This window comes from Mus musculus, chromosome 10 (genome assembly GCF_000001635.26).
Source record: "Mus musculus strain C57BL/6J chromosome 10, GRCm38.p6 C57BL/6J".
In the NCBI taxonomy this organism is placed as follows: Eukaryota; Metazoa; Chordata; class Mammalia; order Rodentia; family Muridae; genus Mus; species Mus musculus.
Window position 1 is genome coordinate 9,971,215 of NC_000076.6, and position 22,241 is coordinate 9,993,455.

A 22,241-nucleotide genomic window follows, 5' to 3' on the forward strand; every position below is an offset into this window, starting at 1 on the left:
AGATGCTTATATTTTATCAACTATAACTTGAATATGGATTTAAGATTTTACTCTAACATCTTTTGGTTCATGGTTTGTTTTTTATTTAATGTCGTTCCTTCCATAGCTTTTATCTTATCTTCTTCCACTGCTTATATGATTACTCTGTACATAATTTCCAAATCCTCCACTACGTACTTGTGTGATGCATTTCATGTTATACTTTGAATCAGAATTATCTGTAAATATGCCATCCCCATTAAGAAGATTAAATATTCTATGCATTAATATCTTTATCAGGGAACTGGGCATAGAGTGGTACCCAATAAATATTGGAGGATGAAGCTTAAAGCAAACTAAATTATGCAGGACCCAAAACACCTTCCTCCAAGTCCATAGCGTCTCCTACAATTGTGGCAAAGCACACACTGTTCATGGGTATCTTTGTTTCTTGTACAATAACTTTTACGTTACACATATGGCTATCCAAGATGCAGTATCCGTCTCAAGCTTTTCCAAACTATGGGTCCAGGGTGGTGGTGGGTGAGAAATAGCTATACACATGCAGAAGGACTCTTATTTAATCAATACACTTAGTTTTCTTAACATAACATTGACATCATAAGTAACTTTGTCTTTATCACATGAAAGTTGCCTGTCTGCAGCTATGAAAAACAAGATGAGCCCTTGGAGTAAAGACAGTACAAGTTATTAATACCATTAAGCAGCCCTCTGGATCCAACTGTGACTCAAGCCAGAGCTACACATGGCTTTCCAATTATACAAACCAACAAATCATCTTTCATTTTTGCTTAAGTTAATTGTAAGCTAGGCTTTATCCTTTGCAACTGGAAGCATTTTGATTAATTCAAACAAGCTGCTTCAGTTTCTACTCTCTTTGTTTGAAATATCCCATTGAAAGTCACTTAAAATTCAAAATGTGTTTTTTCTTTCCCTACAGTCAAGTGCAAAATCTTACTCTGTGCTTCATTATTACCTGAGATTTTGCTAAAATAAATACACACATCTGAATCCATCATGATCAGAGAAAAACACAATCATACAGTGAAGGCTGCAACTATTTGGCTTATAAATTTATAGGATAAGCTTTGGTTGTCCTATGATGAGGCATAAACTAATAAGAACTGCACACATATGTACTGAGATATAGTTAGTTTATACTTCACAATAAGCATGTGTCATGAAATAGCTACATGGTCTTGATGACATTACAGCTCCCATCTGACCCAAATATTTGAGTCACCATTCTTGCCAGAAGATAAAAAACATAACTATTTGGTTTAGCATTCCAAGTATGGGGAAAACATAAATCCTGAAAAAACTCCTGAAGGATTTCTTCCTTCAGGAGCTCACAGTCGAGCTGATAAGATGAAACATATACACAAACCCAAGAACAATAGACCAGTACAATTATTTGTCTAGTAAGGTATCCAAGATGCTTAAGATATTAACGGGTAAGAAGCACTGAACAAGAGGAATGGGGAATTAAATGGTTTCTATGACATTGCCCAAGCTCAATGGCTGAAAGCAAAAGCAAATGTGTATTTAAAGACATAATTCATCCATTTGATTTGGTAGATGATCCCCACAGGGAGTGATAGATCATGAGATGGGGGAGGATTTCCCCATACTTGGAATGCCAAACCAAATAGTTATGTTTTTGTCTTCAGGCAAGAATGGTGACTCAAATATTTGGGTCAGATGGGAGCTTTAATGTCATCAAGGCCATGTAGATATTTATGATACATGTTTATAGTGAAAATGTTAGCGAAGACACTAGATGAAGGGGAGGTGTCAGGAGCTCTTGTGACATTTGAGGCCAGAAGTGATGAGTGTTCAGGTACAATTAGTGATAACGTGAAGGAAGGGCAGAAGACACATGAGGTGAAGGCATATTTGGAAGAATGGTTAGAGCCCTAAGTCACACTGGATGGGAAGTTGGAAGCAATGGATTTTAAGGTAGAATGCAAAGTAGATTGGCTAGGGTTAGGAAAGGACAGCACCTAACTGGATGAATCCTGCTGCAGTTGTCTGTTTCCTTACTTTGTCATATAATGAACATCTTTCTCTAATTGTGAAATATATGCTTCTTTACCTGCAGGACCATTTCAGGCTTATCTGTGATGTAATATTTAACATTTAACATGGTAACTGACCTATAACATGGATTCAGTAAATATTTGCCGAATTAATGATTATTTGACAGCTACAATGTAACATATTATTTGAGTGGAAAACAGTATATTGGGGGCATATAGAATAAAAAAATAACCTTTCATGCAAAATTATGAAGCCAACATTTTTTCCAGCTTTATTGAAGTATGATTGACAAAATAAAATGACATATTTGGTATGTACTCTGCAATGTTTTCATACATATCTATATAGATACAGATATTTGTTTCTATATGCATAAGCCATGAAAATGACTACTATCTCAGCTAAGGTTACTACTACTATGATGAAACCTTGAGATCAAAGGGAACTTGAGGAGGAAAGGGTTGCTTTCACTCACAGGTTGGCCCATATAACAGTGAAGGCAGGAACTCAAGCAGGGCAGAAACCTATAGGTAGAGGCTGATGAAGACGCCATGGAAGAGTGATGCTCACTGCGTTGCTCCTCATAGCTTTTTCAGTCTGCTTCCTTATAGAATCCAGAGCCATCATCCCTGGGGTGACATCAACCATAATGGACTGGGCCCTCCCAAATCAGTCACTAATTTCCTCCCCTTAACTGGACTGCCTGGTTAGACTTAAGACTTTAGTCTTGCTGTGATTGGATCTCTCAGAGCTGGATGGGATACAAGCAGGGCTTTCCCTTCTCTGAGGAGAGGGGGAGGGGCAGTGGGGAGAGGGCCTGGGAGAAGAGGAGAGAGAGGGAGCTGACATTGGGATGTAAAGTGAATACAGAAATAATAAATATATGAAACAGTAAAGAATTTAAATATAAGACCTTACAAAAGAAAGAACCAAAGAAAGAAATTAAGAAAGGAAGGCAGTATAGTACAGGTTTGGTTTTCTTACAACTCAGTCTTAGGGAGGCATTTTTTTTTCAACTGTCATTTTATTCTCTCAGATGACCAGAGCTGAGGTCAAGTTGACATAAGATTAGGCAGCACATTGCCATTATCAACTCATATAATATATTCATTACTTACTTTTGTGATGAGGACATTCAAGATATGTTTTAACAACTTCCAAGTATATGGAACATAATTATTAATTATAGTCAACATGGTGTGTTTCCTTATATGTCTATTTGGGTATTTTGCCCATTTTCTAATTGGGATTCTTATCTTCTTGCTATTGAGTTGCATGAAATATACCCTGGATATTCATGCATAGTAGATATACATTTTGCATATATGTTTATCTCATTCTGTAAGTAGCTCTTGATTTTGTTATTCATGTCTTTTGTGTCAAACTACAAAGGTCAGGTAAAGGGGCTTTGCTCCTATATTTTGTTTCTTTGCTTGTTTGTTTGTTTGTTTTTTAAAGCTTGGGGAACATTTGATAAGAGCTGGCAAGAAAATCAAGCAGACAATCTTTAAATCTTGGCAACTGGCAGGAGAGAGAAAGAAAAAACAACGCAAGAAACTTCTGCTTTTCAAAATTAGGTTATTAGGGAAAAAGCATATTCAGCTTTGAAAATGCAGGGTAGGAAGTTAGAATTTCATGCCCCAGGTTGTAGGCCCAGCATGGACCCAAAGGTGTTTGTGAATTGAATTAAGGTTTTCTCCTTGAAGATGGTAAGTGATTAAAGACAAAGGCTCTGTGGAGGGAGGAAGCCAGTCTTTGTAATTATTGCCTTGTGTGCTCTGAGGGCTGCTTAGTGGAAGCCGATTCATTGCAGGAGTGTGGGTTTGCAAGGAGGGAAAAGGTTCATTAAGAAAGGAAAAATGCTCCCCCATGTAGGGTCAGCTCAGGAGAGGAGGCCCCAAAGGCTTCTTCTATTTTTTCTCACAGTTTACGTTTAAATCTTTAATTCCTTGTGAGTTGTTTCTGTGTGTGTATGGTGTAAGAATGGATGACTGTGGGCTCCTTTTGTATGTGTATTTCCAGCTTCTGATGATGAGACTATATTTTCATCCTCCACCCAAAGTATAAAACAGCATCTTCAGGAAAAACTACATTATACGGACAAATGTTGTAAGTAGGAAAATAAACCATGATGTGCATCCAGGAATCAAAATACAATGCAAAAGCCTCTTTGTACTGATGAACTCTTCACTGAGGAATAGTGTGCTCAATGTTATCATGATAACAGCTCCTGAATTTTATTTTAGTAATAGGAATTTTGTCCATAAATTCTGGTTAATAAAATCTTGGACTCAGCCCCAAATTCACATGCTGTCTGTAGTTCTAGGAAGCTGTGTAATTTTTGGGAAGCCACTTTACCCCTTTTGAACTTTAGTTTTTATCTGTAGAGATAATGCTACCCCCTTCATTGTATGGGGTGACTCTTAAGTGAGACGGACATAGAGCTAACTGTGTGCTTGACAATTGGTGTGCTTCCTGTGGTCATTTGTATTATTACTGTTGTAACTATCAACGTCACACAAGAACTTTTCATAGGCGTCTTTGTGTTGCATGCATCGTATACCTAATGTGCCACAGGTTGCAGCCCAGCAGAGGTGTTTGCAGAAGTGAATTAAGGTTTTCTTGTTGATGATGGTGAGTGATTACAAGCAAAGACTCTGAGGAAGAGTCCAATCTTTGGAACTATTGTCCTGTGTGCTTTAATTTCAGGCTTAAAAATGTGAAGTCAAAAAAATCTTTTAAAATAAAAACTCCATGAGTAAATGCATCTCACTACTTAAATTGAGATATTTCAGGAAAATAAGGAAGATGATCTTTACAGCTACTTTGCTAAAAATAGACTTCTGCTGTAAAACTGCTCTCATATATGCAATTGTGAGGCCCCATTATAATTCTGGTGATTGTGTTGTCATTGTGCCATTATGAATTTATGCATAACAGGTAATGTACACACACACACACACACACACACACACAGAGACTTTACTTCTCTGAGAACAAAGTATGTGGGATAATTTGCTATGCTGCAGTGAGTTGGGTTTTTTGTTTGTTTGTTTGTTTGATTTTGGACATGGATCATGTAGCTGTGTTATTTGGGAAGGTCAATGGTGTTGCTACTTCTGTTGTGAATGTTTTTTTTAAAATAATATATTAGAGAAGTGATTTCAATGATAATATACCAACATGAAATTGATGGCTTATTTGTAAAATATTTCCCCACCAATTATTGTTGCAATGAAAGATGAGAATGCTCCTTATTCTCCTTCTCAAATGAAATCCACCTTTTCTGAGCCTACACTGAACCTGTAATACTTATGGCAGGGGTTACCATAGTAACCTGCATTGATGTCACCAGCTCAGGCTTCTGACTTCATTGCATAATGCGGTAGAAAGTGCATTTGCAGCAGAAACACCCTGCAAAGGAACAAGTATCTTGATTCACAGCAAAGAGGACAAAGAAAAGCTGCAAGCTCTAAGGGTTGAATGCTGGATTGTGAGTCAGATCGCCTGAGTTCTTATTTTAACCGTGCCTCTCACTTGTTGCCTTGCTTTGAGTAATGTTTACATGTGTGCACTAGGATTTGAAGAAAAATTATCTCCTGTCTGGGATGGACAGGGCAGGGAAATACTCAGAGTACCACAATGTCTTGTTTATTAGAAATCTAAATAAAGCTAAAATGCCCTAAAATTTGAGAAAGAAAAATAATTACTAATGTTCTATAGCACGTAGGTAAATAACTAGCTCAGAAAGAGATAGTGAAGTAAGAGCCACCTTGCTAGGCTTTCTTTGTTTACCTTGCTAAAACAGCAGCAGCAACCACAACAACAAAAAGATGAACACTTCAGTGTTTATTTCAGTGAAAGAAAGCAGAAAACTCATATATGAGTTTCGCTGTATGTAACTGTGTTCATCTGAAGGTTGTTCTGTGGCATTCAATGTGAAGTCAAACATTAATGTGTCTATTAATTTGTGAGACATTTCCAATGTTTATATGGTGCCCATTATAAGAATTAGTTCTCAAGCTTAGTATGGCAATGTTGATCCTCATTAGAAAATGAGGGAATGGTTCTGCTAATTTAAAAAAGTCTTAAAAGTAATTGTGTACCACTTCAAAGAAAAAGTGAACTTCTCCATTTGTTTGTCTAACCTATTCATTTCATCCATCTCATACTTTTTATTATACACTGAATTACAGAATTGAGATAAGAATATTTTTATTTGAAAAGCATTAAAATAATCAGTTTGCTCGTCAGAGACTATGGTGAAATAAGACACAGCCTTTATTTTTTAATGTAAAGTAATATGGGTAAACATCTTAATAAAGGGAGCTATCCATACCCCATCCAGATACTCAATCCTTTCAAATTATCTGCAAAATTTTACTGTGCCATGAAACTTCATTATTTCTAATCTGTGTTGATTATTCCCCAAGAATACATCATTTTTCAAGTCTTGAGAAATTTTTAGTTAATATTGAAAAATGTAGATTGTGTTAGAAGATTGGAGTGTGTTTCTAAATAAGAGGAACTGCAAGTGATGTCAGCTGACATGTTCACATGCTTCTTAAAAGCTAACCAATATGCCCAGAGCTCATGTCTCTAGCTGCATATGTAGCAGAAGATGGCCTAGTCGACCATCATTGGGAAGAGAGGCCCCTTGGTATTGCAAACTTTATATGCTTCAGTACAGGGGAATGCCAGGGCCAAGAAGTGGGAGTGGGTGGGTAGGGGAGCAGGGCAGGGGGAGGGTATAGGGAACTTTCGGGATAGCATTTGAAATTTAAATGTAAATAAAGAAAATATCTAATAAAAAAATAAAAAAGAAAAAAAGAGCTTGCAAAATCATTTTAAAAACAGAATGCCAACAATAGTGTTTTATAGAATGTTTAAGAATGCATTTTATCATGGATAGTTGTTAGGCACCAGGTGGTTGCTGGGATTTGAACTCGGGGTCCTTTGGGTCTGTGCTCTTAAACACTGAGCCATCTTGCCAGCCCCCGTGTGCCAGTGGTGGCACACGCCTTTAATCCCAGCACTCAGGAGGCAGAGGCAGGCGGATTTCTGAGTTCGAGGCTAGCCTGGTCTACAGAGTGAGTTCCAGGACAGCCAGGGCTATACAGAGAAACCCTGTCTCAAAAAGAAAAAAAAAGAAAAAAGAAAAAAAAAAGAATGCATATTATCTTTTTTAATGATAGCATCATGTGTATCTCATTAGGGAAAAAAGTCTTTTGTACAAACAAAGGAAAACATGTGAGCTTAATACAACAGATTTTAACTGAGAAGGTCTTAATCATATTTTGTAACATTTGTGGAAGAACAGATAGGTCAATATATTTTTGAAATCTTGGGCTCAGAAAAGGAATACTGATATGGTTGTTATTCTCTCCACTCTACTTGGTCTTTGTGTCAATTCCACTATTCCTTAAATATAGTTGTTTGAAGGACCTAAGACTATACAGGTACTGCAAAATCACAGACACCAAAGAATCATGATGATAGGGAGACACAGAGAGAGACACAGAGAGACACACACACAGAGACGGTGAGACAGAGTCAGAGAGACACACACAGACACAGAGAGGGTCTGTGATGTATTCATAACATGGTGATACATTCTGGTGACTCTCCCTAAGTTAACCAGCAGAAGAATTTCAACCTCTGCTACAGGCTTGCACTTGGTGTGCTATTACATCAGTTTGTCTTGATCTAGCTCAACGACTTCCATCCAGAGTCACTACTCTGTCAATCCTTGGTAATTCTGCACAACCCATCTATCAAGTTCTGTTCTTTTGGCAAAGTTTGTAACTATAAACTAAATTTAGCTGCCAATGGTGATTCAGTTAAACTCACTTAACATTTTGAAATGTTATGTTGTTTGAAAGTAGTCTAAGAATATTTATAAAACTTTGCTGAGTGACATTGCTTTGAAAAGTGAAACAATTAGGAAACAAAATCAAGTGCACGGTATGAGTCTGTCAAAACTGTATGCAGAAGATCTGACAGAATTCCAGAAAGAGGGTAATCAGGTGTAATGTTGTTGTGCAAGCAGACAAAGAGCATTCCATAGTAGAAGATATACTGAAGTGAGTGTTCTCTGTCTTCTTCATTGTTATAGCTCACCATCTTGTTCTTAGACTCTTCTTTCATGAGCAAATCATTCATGTTTATTGTTGACACATTATGTAAAAAAGCTCAGAACACAAAGGACAGCGTCATGATTGAACAAATGTTTATTCCATGTTCTGCATATTATTTCTCACAAGATTTTAGGTAAGGGGACTGTAGAGTTGGCCATGAAGTGAATAGCACTTACTGTTCTTGCAGAGTACCCGAGTTCAGTTCCTAGCACCTGTATCCTGTAGCCCACAATTGCCTGACTTCTATCTCTAGGGGATTCAATATTCTTTTATGATCTCTGCAGGTACCTGCACACATATATGCATGCTGACAGGCACAAACCATGCATTAAAACTTAGGTTTAAATCTAAGGTTCAAACATCACCTTTTTATGAAATGATTATATACTCTTCACACTGGTTTGTAAGTTACTATTTTTATATAGCAGTATTATGTGACTAGGTTTTTGTATTTATAGACATTTAACTTAAATAACATAAAGTTATATTGAGATAAATATACCTAAATGACTTAATCATTTTGATAAAGTTTTCTTAGTCTATTGCCGACATCATGTATATATAAAAATTTGCACATACATAGAAGAATCTATGTATATATGGAATTTTAGCTTTCTTTTTTCTTTTTTTAAATATATTTTCTTTATTTACATTTCAAATGTTATCCCCTTTTCCACTTTCCCCTGCAGTATCCCCCTATCCCATTCCCCTCTCCCTGCTTCTATGAGGGTGTTCCCCACCCATCCATCCCTACCCTACACTGGGGCATCAAGCCTTCACAGGACCAAGAGCCTCTCTTCCCATTGATGCCCAACAAGGCCATCCTTTGCCACATATGCAGCTGAAGCCATGGGTCCCTCCATGTGTATACTCTTTGATTGGTGGTTTAGTCCCTGGGAGCTCTGGGGGTGGGGGTGGGAGTTCTGGTTGGTTGATATTGTTGTTCTTCCTATGGGGTTGCAAACCCCTTCAACTCTGTCAGTCCTTTAACTATTGGTTAGGCTCTGGCAGGGCCTCTCAGGAGGCAGCTATATCAGTCTCCTGTCAGCATGCACTTGTTGACACTCACAATAGTGTCTGGATTTGGTGACTGTATATGGGATGGATCCCCAGGTGGGGCATCCCTGGATGGCCTTTCCTTCAGTCTCTGCTCTACACTTTGTCTCCTTATTTCCTCCCATGAGTATTTTGTTCCCCTTTCTAAGAAGGACCGAAGCATCCACATTTTGGTCTTCCTTCTTCTTGAGCCTCATGTGGTCTGTGAATTGTATCTTGGATATTCTGAGCTTTTGGGCTAATATCCACTTATCAGTGAGTGCATACAATGTGTGTTCTTTTGTGATTAGGTTATCTCACTCAGGATTATATTTTCTAGTTCTATCCATTTGCCTAAGAATTTCATTAAGTCATTGTTTTTTATAGCTTTATTTTGTAAATGTATCACATTTTCTATTTCCATTCCTACGTTGAAGGACATCTGGGTTGTTTCCAGCTTCTGGCTATTATAAATAAGGCTTCTCTGAACATAGTGGAGCATGTGTTCCTGTTTCTTTTATATACAATCTTAAACTATTGTATGACTTTTACATTGAAAGAGTGTTCAAATTGTTTGATGTATAATTGGTAGATGCTAAATTATTTTGACTGTAAAATCCTAGAAGTGGAATTGCTAGAAAAAAAAGGTTATAAATTAAAAGAATTGTAATACTTGTTTTTAAAGTGGTTCCAAGAAATAAATGAATTGATAGGCATAAAAGTGAGACTTGTTTGATCATAATTTTCAGTCATAGCAAACTGTTAGAGAAAAATACTATTTACAACAAACTCGTGTCCTTCACTTGGGATTCTCGTGGCACTGGACAGTTTTTATTTGTGTATTAAATTCAATTCCAACAAAACCCAAAACATTTGTTTCCATAGCCATTTGCCGTTCCTTCTCGATACCTTTTGTTTTTACATGCGCAATCTGTTCATTCTCTCATGCTTTCTGTTCTGGGTTTCATATCATCCAATGAGGAGATGACACAGTCAGTAAAGCATTTCCTGTGCACTGGCGTCAAAGAGGGTGCATGTCTTTAATTCTACAACTGGGGAGATGGAGACAGGAGAATTCCTACTTAATTGCCAAGTCCCAGCTTGAGTAGGAGACTTTTTCTCAAAAACTAAGGTGGGAAGTGATTAAGTAAGACACCTAACATGGACCTCAGGGGTTCACATGCATATGCACACACGTTCACACACACGTGCACATGTGTAAACATGCATAAGATACACATTTGTCTACTTTTCCTCGTATTTTCATTTATTTCATCTGTTGTGTATATTCGTGTAACATGTTGGAATAGAATTAAAGTTCATTTGAAAATTCTCCAGTTGTTTTACATTCCTTCTTTTTCAGAACTTGACTTTGACAGCTTCTTGGCCTTCTGCATCAGATTAAGTTATATGCCTCCAGTCTGTCTGTGGCTTTTATAATTATGTTCCATGATCTAATGTTGGTATTGTACTGCTTTACTTATTAATTATTGCTTAAAGCCTTTGTTATTACTATGATAACCTAATAAAATGAATTAGAAAATGTCTGCTGTGCTTCAGTGAGTATAGATAATGAAAATATCATGCCCTCTTTTCTTTGTCCTGCTGTTTTTATCCTAGATGCTAAATTTTATTCTATTTTATTTTTAATTTTCTGAGATTAGTTTATTCTGAGCATTATAAAAATTTTTCCAGTAAATGCTTTTTCATTTTTTTTACATATCTACTCAGTTAATTTTGCTTTTAAATGTATTGGCATACATTAACTATGAATATTATTATATATAAAGGTACATTATATTATGACATTTTCATACAAGTGCGTAATATATTTCAATCATTTCACCCCCATTGCCACCTGTCTCCATACTTTTTAAATGTTTTCTAATTGAAATACTTACATCACTGCCCCTTTCGTCCTCAGCTTCTCCAGTTATCTTTCCTCAAGCCTCTCTCATGCCTCGTTTACTCTCAAGTTGATAACTTCTTTTTCTTTAATTATTATTATTGCATATATATATATATATATATATATATATATATATATATATATATATGTGTGTGTGTGTGTGTGTGTGTGTGTGTGTGTGTGTGTGTGTATTTGCTTGTGCACAGATATTTATAGATACAACTTACTGAGTCTGTTTTTGCTTATTTGTATCCAATTTCAGGATTGATTGTCTTTGTATTATACAACCAGTAAGAAGATTCAACTCTGGGAGAGGTTAATTCATTCTCTCTCCCTCCCCCTCCCCCTTCCCCCCTCCCCGTCCCCTTCTCCCTCTCCCTCAGCAGTCATCAGTTGCCTTTAGTTTTGTCTAGGGTCTGAACTCCATGAGATTGCCCCCCCCCCTTCATGTTAGCATGTCTATTGTATACCATTGTTCCAGTCTTGATTATGTAGCCATTTCTATGAGAGACTGCTTAGGATTCTGGCTCTTACAATCTTTACTTCCTTTCTTCAGTTATGTTTTCTAAGTCATAGATGCAGAAGTTATAGTGTAGAGCTATCTTATGGGGGTGGACTCCCCCGAATATGTTGATCTCAACATCCTGTCTAATTTTGTTGTTGTTGACAGTGGTGGTGGTGATGGTGGTAGTGGTAATGCTATTCAGTTACTGGCTCTTAGGAAAAAAAAAAACATTTTCCATCTACCCTAGAAAGAGCCTACAACAGACCAAACTTCAGATGGAAGATGCCACCACTTTGTGAACCAGTAAATTTTATTGGAGTTAATTACAGGAATATGGGTGAGGGGTTACTTAGAGGAGCAGAAATGACTCAAGAACAATTGTATCATCAAAGCCAACCCCAGCACAGGTGACAGCTCATGAAAACTTCTGGGTAACCTGGTGCATACTGCACAGCCTACAGCCATCTCAGCAGATAGGATAGCCTTTGCAGGTGACTCAGTCAGTCTAAATTGCTTTTGGGAATCTGGGCTGGTTTCTCTTATCTGAGAGTGACTCTCAATAGTCTTGCTTACTCTTGGGAAGGGGGGACACAGTGAATTTGCTCTACTTTGAGTTATTTACCTTCCACCCTAATGAGCTTTCTTAGGATGTTTCTATCTCAGAGGAAACACCATTTGCTGTAAAGAGAGGTTTCTTTTAATGAAACTTCTTTCTGATTTCGTGTCTCTTGTGTTTCCCCTTGTGACACATTGGATTTTATTAAGGCTATCTGCAGGAACACAGTGAGAGCCTGGGCTCCATACAAGGGATTCCACCACTGAATCAAATGCCTCCATCTTCCCTTCTCCTCCCCTCCCCCTTTCCTTTCCCTCCCCCTTCTCACATCCATCCTCAGTTGTCTGTAGATTCTCAAAGAGAGGTGAACCCTGTGTGCTCCTGCTCCTCCACAGGGCATTGACAGGACCAGTTAAGTATAGATCTTATGCAGATATTCGTAGCTGCAATTTTATGGTTTTCTTATTTTTCCAGCTCTTAAAAGCTAATGGAATAAATTCACATTGGTGGATATTCTAAAAACAAGTCACTTGTACTCTGGCAAACATTCAGTACAGTCATGATAGTGTCATTACTATACTTCCATGTTCATCTTAATGACATTGGATATATAATTTTCTGACTCTTCCAGAGAGACCCTTTTCATCCTTATCCTTACGTTTTAAGAAACATATTCTCATGTGAAAAATTGTGTTTGGGAACTTCCCTCTCTCTTTTCTCCAGAAAAATTAATTTTATCGATTGCTTATAGCTAAGAGTCTGATACATTTATATATATAGAGAGAGGCATGAGCCTTTGTTTTGACTTGTTTTGGAAGACACATGAGTCTGTGCATGATGGAAAAAAAATATCTGTCATACTGTAGGAACTAGTGTTCTTGTTTGTTTGAGGAGAAATGGAAGATTATTGAAATTAATGATTTATACTCAATGCTTATGAATTTATTCAAGTTTCCTGTTTTTCCTTTTCCTTATGTAGTTTTCTTTGGTAAATTATAGTGTTTTCTAGAAATGTACCTGTTTGCTTTTAAGTATTTCTTACTTTTTAAATGTCTAATCTACATTTCTACTTTTAATTTTGGCTGTAAATTAAACTGAGGGTTGACACATGGTGGGCGAAGACTGTCACTGGGCTGTATCTCCAGGCCTAGTCACTAGAAATGGTGCACAGATGTCAGTTTGTTTTTTTAAACTGACTTTGGCTACCTTTGGCTTTGCTTATTGCTCCTTTTATCTTTTGCTGCCTAATGCAGATTGGGAAAATTTAGAGGCATGGTTTGATTGTCTCTTGTGATTTGATAGGTTGAGTCCTCACATACAATGCCCAGATTACTCTGTTGCCCATATGGTATTGACTACTCTATCTGGTGACATGCAGATGGTCCTATTGGGTTCCTAGAGCCCAGGACAATTTCATTTCTGTGTCTTGGGGTTTGGTGAGGACATACAAAGTGCTTAACCTCGCTTCCTCATTCCTTGTAATATAGAGCTTGTCCTCATGTCCCCCACTGAAGAGTGGTAGCCATATGCCATTTGTTGTAACCAATCCTACAAGATTGTTCCAAGGGATAGAAAGTAGAAGCTCCAACCCTCTAAAAGCCCAGATACACCTCTCCAAAAGCATCATGCCTGCCATAAACTTTCCCAATGCAGCTATAGAGCATAGATTTCCCAGAGGGTAATAAGATCCCTCTTCTCAAAGAGATGGGGAACAAAAATTTAAAGTGATTTTAAAAATGCAGTTACATTCATTTATCGTCTATTATGCTTTAGTTCTTTATTTTGTAAGCTTTTCTTAATTTTAACTTTTGCATCTTTATTTATATTCATGGATTCTCATACCCCAGCATCTAAAACTGGAAGCTGAAATCCTGCTCACTGTTCCCTTTCTTCTAGTCACTTTCCTCTTCCTTCTATCTTCCTTTTCTCTTCTTACTCCCACTTTCCTCCTCCCCTTTCTCCTCTTTCTCCTCCTCTTTCTTCTCCTTTTTCTCTTGTGAAACATGTTTCTTATGTAACCCAGGCTGACATAAAGTCACCGTGTAGTTGAAGTCAGCCTTGAATTCCTAACCTCCCCAATCCTTCAGTATCTACCTGACTTGTGCTTGGATGACAGGCATGTGTCACCATGCTGTCGACCATTTTTCTCCCCATACAAGGACAAAGGATATGTGTTTTGTCACATGCCTTTCAAAATTTCATCAGTCCTGATCATTTGTTTCTCATTCGTTGACACGTAATGTCATTATGCTTTCATCTTTTTCTCCGTAATTCCTCTTTTTCCTATGTTGCTTCTTTTTCTCTGACTCATTAGGTGATTTCTTCAGAGAAGCCTTTGCATTTCCTAATCCTCCATCTGGCTTATGTAAGGTGTAAGCTAACCCAACTAGAAAATTTTGTTATGGTAATTTTTATTATAATTTTTATTCTTAAATGTTTAAAAATATTACTTAATACTTAAATATTAATATTTGGAGAAAGTTTTATCTTGCTTTTGCATTTTCATTATTTCTTTAAATGTTTTACTTGTATTTTATTTGAAAATTTTTTATTTTATAACTGTTGGGTTTCTTTTTTTTTCCATTTTTTATTATGTATTTAGCTCATTTACATTTCCAATGCTATACCAAAAGTCCCCCATACCCACCCACCCCCACTCCCCTACCCACCCACTCCACCTTTTTGGCCCTGGCGTTCCCCTGTACTGGGGCATATAAAGTTTGCATGTCCAATGGGCCTCTCTTTCCAGTGATGGCCGACTAGGCCATCTTTTGATACATATGCAGCTAGAGTCAAGAGCTCCGGGGTACTGGTTAGTTCATAATGTTGTTCCACCTATAGGGTTGCAGATCCCTTTAGCTCCTTGGGTACTTTCTCTAGCTCCTGCATTGGGAGCCCTGTGATCCATCCATTAGCTGACTGTGAGCATCCACTTCTGTGTTTGCTAGGCCCTGGCATAGTCTCACAAGAGACAGCTACATCTGGGTCCTTTCAATAAAATCTTGCTAGTGTATGCAATGGTGTCAGCGTTTGGATGCTGATTATGGGGTGGATCCCTGGATATGGCAGTCTCTACATGGTCCATCCTTTCATCTCAGCTCCAAACTTTGTCTCTGCAACTCCTTCCATGGGTGTTTTGTTCCCAATTCTATGGAGGGGCATAGTGTCCACACTTCAGTCTTCATTCTTCTTGAGTTTCATGTGTTTAGCAAATTGTATCTTATATCTTGGGTATCCTAGGTTTAGGGCTTATATCCACTTATCATTGAGTACATATTGTGTGAGTTCCTTTGTGAATGTGTTACCTCACTCAGGATGATGCCCTCCAGGTCCATCCATTTGGCTAGGAATTTCATAAATTCATTCTTTTTAATAGCTGAGTAGTACTCCATTGTGTAGATGTACCACATTTTCTGTATCCATTCCTCTGTTGAGGGGCATCTGGGTTCTTTCCAGCTTCTGGCTATTATAAATGAGGCTGCTATGAACATAGTGGAGCATGTGTCCTTCTTACCAGTTGGGACATCTTCTGGATATATGCCCAGGAGAGGTATTGCAGGATCCTCCGGTAGTACTGTGTCCAATTTCCTGAGGAACCGCCAGACTGATTTCCAGAGTGGTTGTACAAGCCTGCAATCCCACCAACAATGGAGGAGTGTTCCTCTTTCTCCACATCCACGCCAGCATCTGCTGTCACCTGAATTTTTGATCTTAGCCATTCTGACTGGTGTGAGGTGGAATCTCAGGGTTGTTTTGATTTGCATTTCCCTGATGATTAAGGATGTTGAACATTTTTTCAGGTGCTTCTCTGCCATTCGGTATTCCTCAGGTGAGAACTCTTTGTTCAGTTCTGAGCCCCATTTTTTAATGGGGTTATTTGATTTTCTGAAGTCCACCTTCTTGAGTTCTTTATATATGTTGGATATTAGTCCCCTATCTGATTTAGGATAGGTAAAGATCCTTTCCCAATCTGTTGGTGGGCTTTTTGTCTTATTGACGGTGTCTTTTGCCTTGCAGAAACTTTGGAGTTTCATTAGGTCCCATTTGTCAATTCTCGATCTTACAGCACAAGCCATTGCTATTCTGTTCAGGAATTTTTCCCCTGTGCCCATATCTTCAAGGCTTTTCCCCACTTTATCCTCTATAAGTTTCAGTGTTTGTGTTTTTATGTGAAGTTCCTTGATCCACTTAGATTTGACCTTAGTACAAGGAGATAAGTATGGATCGATTCGCATTCTTCTACACGATAACAACCAGTTGTGCCAGCACCAATTGTTGAAAATGCTGTCTTTCTTCCAATGGATGGTTTTATCTCCCTTGTCGAAGATCAAGTGACCATAGGTGTGTGGGTTCATTTCTGGGTCTTCAATTCTATTCCATTGGTCTACTTGTCTGTCTCTATACCAGTACCATGCAGTTTTTATCACAATTGCTCTGTAGTAAAGCTTTAGGTCAGGCATGGTGATTCCACCAGAGGTTCTTTTATCCTTGAGAAGACTTTTTGCTATCCTGGGTTTTTTGTTATTCCAGATGAATTTGCAAATTGCTCCTTCTAATTCGTTGAAGAATTGAGTTGGAATTTTGATGGGGATTGCATTGAATCTGTAGATTGCTTTTGGCAAGATAGCCATTTTTACAATGTTGATCCTGCCAATCCATGAGCATGGGAGATCTTTCCATCTTCTGAGATCTTCTTTAATTTCTTTCTTCAGAGATTTGAAGTTTTTATCATACAGATCTTTCACTTCCTTAGTTAGAGTCACGCCAAGATATTTTATATTATTTGTGACTATTGAGAAGGGTGTTGTTTCCCTAATTTTTTTCTCAGCCTGTTTATTCTTTGTATAGAGAAAGGCCATTGACTTGTTTGAGTTTATTTTATATCCAGCTACTTCACCAAAGCTGTTTATCAGGTTTAGGAGTTCTCTGGTGGAATTTTTAGGGTCACTTATATATACTATCATATCATCTTCAAAAAGTCATATTTTGACTTCCTCTTTTCCAATTTGTATCCCCTCGATCTCCTTTTGTTGTCGAATTGGTCTGGCTAATACTTCAAGTACTATGTTGAAAAGGTAGGGAGAAAGTGGTCGGCCTTGTCTACTCCCTGATTTTAGTGGGATTGCTTCCAACTTATTTCCATTTACTTTGATGTTGGCTACTGGTTTGCTGTAGATTGCTTTTATCATGTTTAGGTATGGGCCTTGAATTCCTGATCTTTCCAAAACTTTTATCATGAATGAGTGTTGGATCTTGTCAAATGCTTTTTCTGCATCTAACGAGATGATCATGTGGTTTTTGTCTTTGAGTTTGTTTATATAATGGATTACATTGATGGATTTTCATATATTAAACCATCCCTGCATCCCTGGAATAAAACCTACTTGGTCAGGATGGATGATTGCTTTAATATGTTCTTGGATTCGGTTAGCGAGAATTTTATTGAGGATTTTTGCATCGATATTCATAAGAGAAATTGATATGAAGTTCTCAATCTTTGTTGGGTCTTTCTATGGTTTAGGTATCAGAGTAATAGTGGCTTCATAAAATGAGTTGTGTAGAGTACCTTCTACTTCTATTTTGTGAAATAGTTTGTGCAGAACTGGAATTAAATCTTCTTTGAAGGTCTGATAGAACTCTGCACTAAACCCGTCTGGTCCTGGGCTTTTTTTGGCTGGGAGACTAGTAATAACTGCTTCTATTTCTTTAGGTGATATGGGACTGTTTAGATGGTCAACTTGATCCTGATTCAACTTTGGTACCTGGTATCTGTCCAGAAATTTGTCCATTTCTTCCAGGTTTTCCAGTTTTGTTGAGTATAGCCTTTTGTAGAAGGATCTGATGGTGTTTTGGATTTCTTCAGGATCTGTTGTTATGTCTTCCTTTTCATTTCTGATTTTGTTAATTAGGATTTTGTCTCTGTGCCCTTTAGTGAGTCTAGCTAAGGGTTTATCTATCTTGTTGATTTTCTCAAAGAACCAACTCCTCGTTTGGTTAATTCTTTGAATAGTTCTTCTTGTTTCCACTTGGTTGATTTCACCCCTGAGTTTGATTATTTCCTGCTGTCTACTCCTCTTGGGTGAATTTGCTTCCTTTTTTTCTAAAGCTTTTAGATGTGTTGTCAAGCTGCTAGTATGTGCTCTCTTCCGTTTCTTCTTGGAGGCACTCAGAGCTATGAGTTTCCCTCTCAAAAATGCTTTCATTGTGTCCCATAGGTTTGGGTATGTTGTGGCTTCATTTTCATTAAACTCTAAAAAGTCTTTAATTTCTTTCTTTATTCCTTTCTTGACCAAGGTATCATTGAGAAGAGTGTTGTTCAGTTTCCATGTGAATGTTGGCTTTCCATTATTTATGTTGTTATTGAAGATCAGTCTTAGGCCATGGTGGTCTGATAGGATACATGGGACAATTTCAATATTTTTGTATCTCTTGAGGCCTATTTTGTGACCAATTATATGGTCAATTTTGGAGAAGGTCCCGTGAGGTGCTGAGAAGAAGGTATATCCTTTTGTTTTAGGATAAAATGTTCTGTAGATATCTGTCAGGTACATTTGTTTCATAACTTCTGTTAGTTTCACTGTGTCCCTGTTTAGTTTCTGTTTCCACGATCTGTCCATTGATGAAAGTGGTGTGTTGAAGTCTCCCACTATTATTGTGTGAGGTGCAACGTGTGCTTTGAGCTTTACTAAAGTGTCTTTAATGAATGTGGCAGCCCTTGCATTTGGAGCGTAGATATTCAGAATTGTGAGTTCCTCTTGGAGGATTTTACCTTTGATGAGTCTGAAGTGTCCCTTCTTGTCTTTTTTGATAACTTTGGGTTGGAAGTCGATTTTATCCGATATTAAAATGGCTACTCCAGCTTGTTTCTTCAGACCATTTGCTTGGAAAATTGTTTTCCAGCCTTTCACTCTGAGGTAGTGTCTGTCTTTTTCCCTGAGATGGGTTTCCTGTAAGCAGCAGAATGTTGGGTCCTGTTTGTGTAGCCAGTCTTTTAGTCTATGTCTTTTTATTGGGGAGTTGAGACCATTGATATTAAGAGATATTAAGGAAAAGTAATTGTTGCTTCCTGTTATTTTTGTTGTTAGAGTTGGCATTCTGTTCTTGTGGCTGTCTTCTTTTAGTTTTGTTGAGGGATTATCTTCTTGTTTTTTTCTAGGGCGTGGTTCCCGTCCTTCTATTGGTTTTTTTCTGTTATTATCCTTTGAAGGGCTGGATTCGTGGAGAGATAATGGGTGAATTTAGTTTTGTCGTGGAATACTTTGGTTTCTCCATCTATGGTAATTGAGAGTTTGGCTGGGTATAGTCGTCTGGGCTGGAATTTGTGTTCTCTTAGTGTCTGTATAACATCTGTCCAGGCTCTTCTGGCTTTCATAGTCTCTGGTGAAAAATCTGGTGTAATTCTGATAGGCTTGCCTTTATATGTTACTTGACCTTTTTCCCTTACTGCTTTTAGTATTCTATCTTTATTTAGTGCATTTATTGTTCTGATTATTATGTGTCGGGAGGAATTTCTTTTCTGGTCCAGTCTATTTGGAGTTCTGTAGGCTTCTTGTATGTTCATGGGCATCTCTTTCTTTAGATTCGGGAAGTTTTCTTCAATAATTTTGTTGAAGATGTTTGCTGGTCCTTTGAGTTGAAAATCTTCATTCTCATCCACTCCTGTTATCCGTAGATTTGGTCTTCTCATTGTGTCCTGGATTTCCTGGATGTTTTGAGTTAGGATCTTTTGCATTTTCCATTTTCTTTGATTGTTGTGCCGATGTTCTCTATGGAATCTTCTGCACCTGAGATTCTCTCTTCCATCTCTTGTATTCTGTTGCTGATGCTCGCGTCTATGGTTCCAGATTTCTTTCCTAGGGTTTCTATCTCCAGCGTTGCCTCACTTTGGGTTTTCTTTATTGTGTCTACTTCCCTTTTTAGGTCTAGTATGGTTTTGTTCATTTCTATCACCTGTTTGGATGTGTTTTCCTGTTTTTTTATAAGGACTTCTACCTGTTTGGTTGTGTTTTCCTGTTTTTCTTTAAGGACTTGTAACTCTTTAGCAGTGTTTTCCTGTATTTCTTTAAGTGAGTTATTAAATTCCTTCTTTATGTCCTCTACCATCATCATGAGAAATGCTTTTAAATCCAGGTCTACCTTTTCAGGTGTGTTAGGATGCCCTGGACTGGGCGAAGTGGGAGTGCTGGGTTCTGATGATGGTGAGTGGTCTTGGTTCCTGTTAGTAGGATTCTTACGTTTACCTTTCGCCATCTGGCAATCTCTGGAGTTAGTTGTTATAGTTGTCTTTGTTTAGAGATTGTTCCTCTGTTGATTTTGTTACCCTCTATCAGCAGACGTGGGAGACTAGCTCTCTCCTCTGAGTTTCAGTGGTCAGAGCAGTCTCTGCAGGCAAGCTCTCCTCTTTCAGGGAAGGTGCACAGTTATCTGGTGTTTGGACCTCCTCCTGGCTGAAGATGAAGGCCCAAAACAGGATCTTTCCCAGAAGCTGTGTTGCTTTGGCCAGGAAGGTGGCCGGCTGTCTGGAGCCAAAGATGGCGCCGCCTCAGAAGCTCTGTGGCTCTTGCCTGTACCAGAAATGGCTGGCCTCTGTATTCCACACCGTCACCCGTGCAGCCTGCCCTCCGAGGAGTCCTGGATCCAAGGAGACTCCCGCCGCCGGGGCCTGAGGCACAAACCTCTTGGGCTGGCGAATCCCTGTGCACTCACCAGGAAGGTGGCCGGTTGTCTGGAGCCGAAGATGGCGCCGCCTCAGAAGTTATGTGGCTCTCGCCTGCCCCAAAAACCAACTGTTGGGTTTCTAAACATGTTTTTTACTTTCTGCTTTGTGCTCATGGTGGTGACTTGAGTGTCTATTCAGTTTTTATAGTGACTTCATAGTCTATGGAATACCATGGAAAGAAAGCCTAGAGATACAGATTTTGTGAATAGATAATGTTGCTTTAATTTGGGGGAGTTGGGAAAAAAATGCCACATTTAATCTCAAAGGAAATGTTGCCCATATTCTCAGGAAGAATGAAAGCAGCTGGAAATGAGTGGCAGCCCTGGATAGTGTGAACTGTGACCCAGTTATGCCGAGCAGCTGGGAAGATCTATTTAGCTAGTTCTGGCTGTTACACATCAAGACAAGTGCTTGACCACTGAGCCACACCCCAGTGCCTGAAGCCCAATTATCAATGGGATTGACTTGAGTATCCTTTGTAGCGCATGGAAAGGTTGCTCCATTTTCCTTTTATCCAGGTCTTTCCAGAGAGCCCGTGAATTACAAGATTTTTTTTTAAATTAACATTGCACAGTGGAGTCTAGGCAATGAGAAGAGTAAAGAGGCAGGCATTCAGACCCTACAGCCTGACAGCAGCTATATTAACCCCTAGTATCTATTTGTACATCTTCAAAGTCTTTTGTCTTACAGTTTTGATTGTACTTAGATAAGGCTTCAATAAGCAAGAGAGTGGTTTTGTTTTCCTGATGGAAAGTTTAAATTAGCTCTGCAGCATGTTGCTTTTAGCTTGTTTGTAGAGATAATCGTTTAGTTAATGAGGATGCACCCTTTCTGAGTACTGCCTTTAAAATGAATTTCCATAGATTTACATAAACTCCCTGGGGATCGCTATAATGTGAGCAAAGAAAGAATTGCCCAGCTGTGCACTGATTTAATGGAATTATGAAGCTTTGGGGTGTGGGTTCTGAGAAAGATAACTGTGAAAAAGAGTCACTCAAACTGTTGGAGGAGTAATCCTTAAAAGAATTTGTTCTCACTTTGATAGAAGGCTATTTTAGAAGACAGCAGTAATCCATGGTTTTAAAAGCTTGTCTTAGGCAAAGCTCATGGAAAAGTTGAACATTCCAGAAATCACTCATTCTATTTGAACACTGATGTTAATATTTTATTATAGTAATTTAAAGGTAGAGTCTTACGTTAAATTAGTTTCATCAGAAATAGAGAGAATTAGCAAAAGCCCAATAAGTCATGTCCCAAACTCAAAACCGATAGCTTCCTTATACATTTACCTTGACACTTGGAAGTGGGTCCTGAACCCCTTTCAGAATTTATTGCTTGTG

General features: G+C 38.2%; 1 long non-coding RNA gene across 3 annotated transcripts in view; it reads left to right on the top strand.

The window, feature by feature from the left end:
* Window positions 1-4,732: 4,732 nt before the first annotated feature.
* Gm28905 overlaps window positions 4,733-22,241 on the top strand; it is a 192,673-nt gene continuing 175,164 nt past the window's right edge. For all 3 annotated transcript variants that reach the window (XR_003948829.1, XR_871455.3, XR_871454.3), the window contains exon 1: window positions 4,733-5,533. This is a non-coding gene — a long non-coding RNA (predicted gene 28905). The remainder of the gene's footprint in view (window positions 5,534-22,241) is intronic.